A 6,128-nucleotide genomic window follows, 5' to 3' on the forward strand; every position below is an offset into this window, starting at 1 on the left:
CATATCCTGATGCCTCTTCTGAAGGTAAAAAAGATGCAATTAATCAGGGAATCTTTGGATGGCATATTTATAACAGGTATACGGGATTTATGAGGTCACCGCCCCTTTTAGCTGTGACGTCAAAGATGTTTATTCCCCGCCATTGCTAGCCAGTACAGTTGCAGACGAATTTGAATTTCTCACTACATTCACTCATCTTCCAAAAATTGAGTTTTAAATAGATTCCAAATCTTTAATAAAACGAAGAGTGTTCAACGAGGAGTAATTGTGATGGAAAAAGAAATTATATCATGTGGTAAGAAAAAGTTTTCTTTCAAATGTATCAGGAATATTATTATTTAACTATTTTCATAAGCCTTGTTCAAGGCTTAGTGATCTGATTTAGCTTTGCTCAATACACATTGCCCCTGCGCTCAAGTAAGGATTTGAATAAACGGTATCTATTTATTTACAGGTATATGGGCGTTCAGAAATCCTAATTTTCTGTCAGAAAAGGATTGTAACGATAACACTAAAAATTGGCCTAAATTAACGAAAGAAAAAATCAAAGACTACTTGATAAATTCTGTTGACTGTGATAAGCAGGCTGCTAATGCTAGGAAAAGTATGGAAGCTGGGAATTACTTTGAAAGTGGATGGGTTGGAACCATATACAGCGCAAAACTGAGCAACGACTTGGTGGTATGTCGTGGAGAAGTGACACGGTCGCAGACTCTGTCAGAAAGGGACCACCAAGCACTGTTTGTTAGTACACTTGATGGAAATATTATTTTTGGTCATTGTTCTTGTACCGCTGGATGGCTAAGGTATGCAGCCACGTTGGGGCCCAATTATTCAAAATAGTTTTGGAAAACGGAAGAAATGAGGGGTCCGGCATGCACTAGCCTCGCAAAGAAATAGAACAATACGACAAAGCGTAAAATTGAACCAGTATTGTTTGGTGAAATTAATTTTTTTAAAGATGAAAATTTCATTAAGGATGTAACTCCACCCATGAAAAAACCAGAGTATTATGAAATGCATAAAAGCTTTCAAGAAAAATTTAAAACTTCAATATTAGAGCCTCTACTTTTTTCACCAGGTTCAGTAATTAGTGATACGTTACACGCAACAATATTGCCTCGATCTACCCCACGCCCGCCCAGAATTAAGGCGCTAAGTGAAAATAGGACTTTTTCGAATATATGGAGTCAAGATATTATCCACGGAAATCACACCGTTGACTGTGATAACCCGTTAAACTCAACTAGTCTAGGATGTGAACCTTGTAAAGTATATTTTAAAATATACATTGAAATGGATAAAGAAAAGATTAATTTATTAGAAAAAGAAACGCTGGCACCAGCGGATAGATTTCTCTGGGAAGACTGTCGAGTAATATGTTTTACCGCATCTACAGCCAAAAATGTTCCGAAGCGCAACGCCACCTCACCTAAAAACTTTATGAAAAATCACGTATTTTCAAAATTCCAAGGAAACAAAGCTACAAAGCACGGTAATGCACTGGAACCTGCAGCTAGAAATATTTACGAAGACATTTATGGAGTGAAGAAGAAAATCTACGTGAATTCCTTTCCCAATTTGGAAATGTAGAGATGTTCAATCTAGTCCACGAATTCCAGAATAAAACGTACACAATAACTTACTAGGGAAGATAAATTTGAAAACTGTTTGAGCGCTTTGGATGGGGTTGAGGCGTCTCGACACTATGATAGTGATAAAGACGACCTTAAAATCGCAGTTGTTCTCAATGAGAATTAATTCTTTTATTCAAGTTATTACTACCTGGTGCCAACATTGTCGTTGCACGAATTAAATATGTTCAGTTCAAATAAAAAATTCTATCTATACAAATAACGAGCAAATTCCCTTTTGGAAGTTTTGGAAGACACAAAGGGGTTTTTGCTGTATTGATTGTTATTTTCATGTTACAATTAATAATATTATGATATTAACTGCATAAGTCTGAAGTTTATATAGTATGAATGTAAAAATTGAAATAAAACTCTGCAAATTAACCAGCAAATTCCCCTTTAAAGGACATAGAGGGGTTTTCTCTCGTTACTTTGCTCTTTTCATGTTAAAAAACTTGAAATCGAAAGGCAAGTTTTAAATAAATCGACAGTTTTTCACCTAACACAGCGCCCATTAATTCGAGTCGGGGTAAACTCATCTGATTCCATCAGAACGACTTCTAGTTGAAGCCACAAAAAAGGATAAATAGACTCCACCCCCTCCGAAGCACGCGATGGTGCCTTCGTTTAACGATGGTGCTGTGGTTTAGGGATGGTTGCGCTCGGTGGTTTAGGCATGGTGCTAGAGGATAACTTTCCTTTTTCTAAAGACTTAAGCTGTCTGCTGCGAGTTCTACTGTTAAATTATATTAATTAGTCTCGCTCAGAACTGGGGCTATGGCGTCTAGTAAAAAACATTTTTCTCATGCTCACTTTTAACCCCTAATGTTTTACTTTTTTATTTTGCACGCGACATCTAGATGGCGTTGCAAACATGTTACTCTATATGGAAACTTTGACGAGGCGATAGCCACTCTGTAATAAAGTCATTCTGAGGGTACACGATGGGAAGCGTATTACGCCGTATAACGCGGAAATACACTCGGGATTACTTTTTACAATTTTAATTTCAATATTGGAACGGATTGTAGGCATATCGCCCGAATTTATGGCATTAAAACCTCCAAAGAGGTAATACCGAAGGAATACGCCAGTTCCTGATCCCTCGAATGACGTTCAGTGCTCGTTGACGAGGGGAAAGCCACTTTTTAATAAAGTCTTTCTGAGGGTGTACGATGGGAAGCGTATTACGATAGTGCCTGATCCCTCGAATGACGTTCGTTGCTCGCGTCGCGCGGTTTTGCCTAGGCGCCTCGCTATCACGGCGATTCGATATTATGTACTTTGGGACCCTCGTATTTTCAGCTTGAGAGGTTACTGAGAATCAACGAAGGAGATAACGCCGCTCTAAAGACCGCGTGCTATCAGGGGTATCGTATATTATGTATGCAGTGAACCTCGTATTTTCAGCTTAAGATGATACTGAGAATAAACGAAAGTGAGATCTCTGTTCTAACGTAGCAGGTTTCACGGGGGACCGGGAGTCTTATCCCTTACGAAAATTTTCTTTATAATTCGTAAGAAAAGTTGAAGGTATTTTTTGGGGAATTTCTTAATAGTTTCTTTCAAATGTTCTTAAGAAATTTGACACTTTTGCCTTTAGGATTTCTTAAGAATCCACTTAGAAAATTATATAAGCATTCGCTAAAACTTCTTAAGATATTCTCAATAATTTCTCAATATATATTCTTTAGAGTTTCTATCAATTTTCTTTAGGGTTTCTCTCCATTTTCTAAAGGGTTTCTCTCCGTCTTCTTTTGGGTTTCTCTCCGTTTTCTTTTGGGTTTCTCTACGTTTTCTTTTGGATTTCTCTCAATATTCTGTAGGTTTCCTCTCAATATGCTGTAGGTTTTCTCTCAATATTGTGTAGGTTTTTCTCTAAATATTCTGTAGGTTTTTCTCTAAATATTCTGCAGGTTTTAAATACAAATCCAGAATAATTCACCGTAAAATCAACTGTTTATTGAAAATAACTTAATATAGGTATGATCTAATTATTTTCATTTCCTTCATCCGTAGCTGGAACTTCTTTACTTTTTGCCCTTCTCCTCGCGGTTTTCCCTTCCGCCAAGTCATTAATTTCTTTTATTTTATCACTAATTGTCTGCTTTAAGGAAGCTTTTGGTACATCCGGAAATTTTCTGCCTGCAAACCCTAAAATTATCCAAATACATGTATTAGAATAAGAATTTTTAAATGAACGCAGATATGAAGGTTACTAATCATTAGTACCTTTCATTGTTTGATAAATCAGAACATTTTTATGCTTGAAAAGTGTGTAGCGGACAGCTTTTTAAGCGAATCGGTTACAAGTGGTACGTGTAGTTAATGTTAGAAAAATCAACTCTTGAATAAATATACATGCAAAAGTGTTTATGAATATATACCTAGTACTGCGTTGACTCGCTTCGGGTCCAATTGTCTTTTAGGGGGTATGTGCTTGTAGGCATTTGATTGTTTTCCAGTAAAGGTACGTCCGCACTAGGCGTAAATTTTCGCTCGCCACGCTACGTACGCTACGCTACGCTCGCCACGCACGCCGAGAAAAACCACTGTCCGCACTTGGCAAATTTTCGCGCCAACCGCGAGAGAAAAAATGTTCGCCAAGTTGAACTTTTTACGTCGGTCTCGCCGGCGTTGGTGGCGTACATCCAATCGGCGAGAGTCTCTGGCTCACGTGAGAATGTTGTCTGCCTTCTATATTAAAATAGCGCCTGTTTGTAGCAAAGTAGAACGATTAGCTTACGCAGTTAATTAAATAGTTTCACTGCTTTTAATTCAGAAACGTAAACAAAACGTAAATAAACGAAGAATACGGATTAGAGAAGTTTTTAAGGATAGGGAATAGATGGCGATTTTAAAAACCTAATTTCCAAAGATACAGGGATTATCTTTTTGTGGAATACTGTCGATATACACCAACCCAATTTGACTATTTGTCATTAATATCGAGGGAAATTAAGGACATGGCCATATTTAAGTCATTCACGACGATAGACTATTCAAATAAGCACCGCATATATTTTTTCAAGCAGACGACATTCGCACGTGAGCCAGAGACGCTCGCTGATTGGATGTACGCCACCAACGCCGGCGAGACCGACGTAAAAAGTTCAACTTGGCGAACATTTTTTCTCTCTACGCTTCCTTCGCCCAGCGCGGTTGGCGCGAAAATTTGCCAAGTGCGGACAGTGGTTTTTCTCGGCGTGCGTGGCGAGCGTAGCGTACGTAGCGTGGCGAGCGAAAATTTACGCCTAGTGCGGACGTACCTTTAATTTTCAATGCTACTGTTTTATACATTCAATTACTTTCCTTAGGGAAGAACACTATTAAGTCGTAAATATAACTAGGGCTCGGGGATCGGTTAACCATTATTCAAACATATTACCATACCAAAATTTGTTAAACGAAGATTAGATAAAAGTAATTCGTCTCGATTTGTTTTGGAAAAAGGTAGAGTGATGCATTATTAATCGTAAGTATTTTTTCCGAAAAACTAAAATTTTCAACATAATCAGAAGAATTTTACTCAAAAAAGTTTTTTTGTGATACGTTTTATTCGATTTCGAATAAAAAATTATGATGCATACGTTTCTTGATACAAATGTGGTTTTGGATTCTTTTATCGATTAGTATTTGGACGAATAACTGGCACTACTATTTTTTACGATAAACTTTGATCTTTTTTAAATTGTTATAGCTATATATTAACGAAAAAACGCAAAGTTTAAATCATTGAAAAATGATTGTATTTAAAAACCTGATAATGGTATGAACAATCAATAAAAACATTATGTTTTTCAATATTATCAGAAGTATATAATACTTCTCTTCGAGAGAAGTGTACCACAAAGCGTGGTAACATGAGAACATAAAAAATCAGGTTACTATAGCGAATCACATACGCGATAAATAGTACCCTCATCATTACTCTATTAGCACTTGACTATTTCCCAAGGCGTGCACTGTTAAAAAATGTTGCCCAAATTGGATTTGAATTGGTCCAAACGGCTGACTCTGAGACAGCACAGTTTTTTATCTATTTTTGGATAGTGTTAAAAAGGGAGGGTCGAATGATAAGCCAGATTTGGAGTCTCATTCAAAATTGGATCCAGAATCATTTATTAAGGGATCTGTTATAAACCAGAAATGGGCAGGAAATTATCCACACATCAATCAAACCCACATTGGACAAATTTCTAACCGATATTGGACTAAAATCAAACCCTCATTGGACAATTTCTAGCCGACATTGGACTAATATCGAGCCCATATTGGTGTAATATCTAACCGTCATTGGACAAATGTCGAACAATATTGGACTCATATGAAGCCAAAATAGAGGCTAGATTTTTTATTTCACCGAGCGATGATTGTTTTGGAAACGTTCTGTTCTCGACGTATCCATCTGTCTGTGTGTTTGTTGGTCTGTCTGCCTGTTGTTACACGCCAGGGGATCGCGTTCGCAGTTTCCTAATCTGAACAAAAGCGGTC

The sequence above is a fragment of the Phalangium opilio genome, unplaced genomic scaffold (assembly GCF_054372755.1).
Source record: "Phalangium opilio isolate 3A_F unplaced genomic scaffold, DU_Popi_V2 ptg000039l_1, whole genome shotgun sequence".
Lineage (NCBI taxonomy): Eukaryota > Metazoa > Arthropoda > Arachnida > Opiliones > Phalangiidae > Phalangium > Phalangium opilio.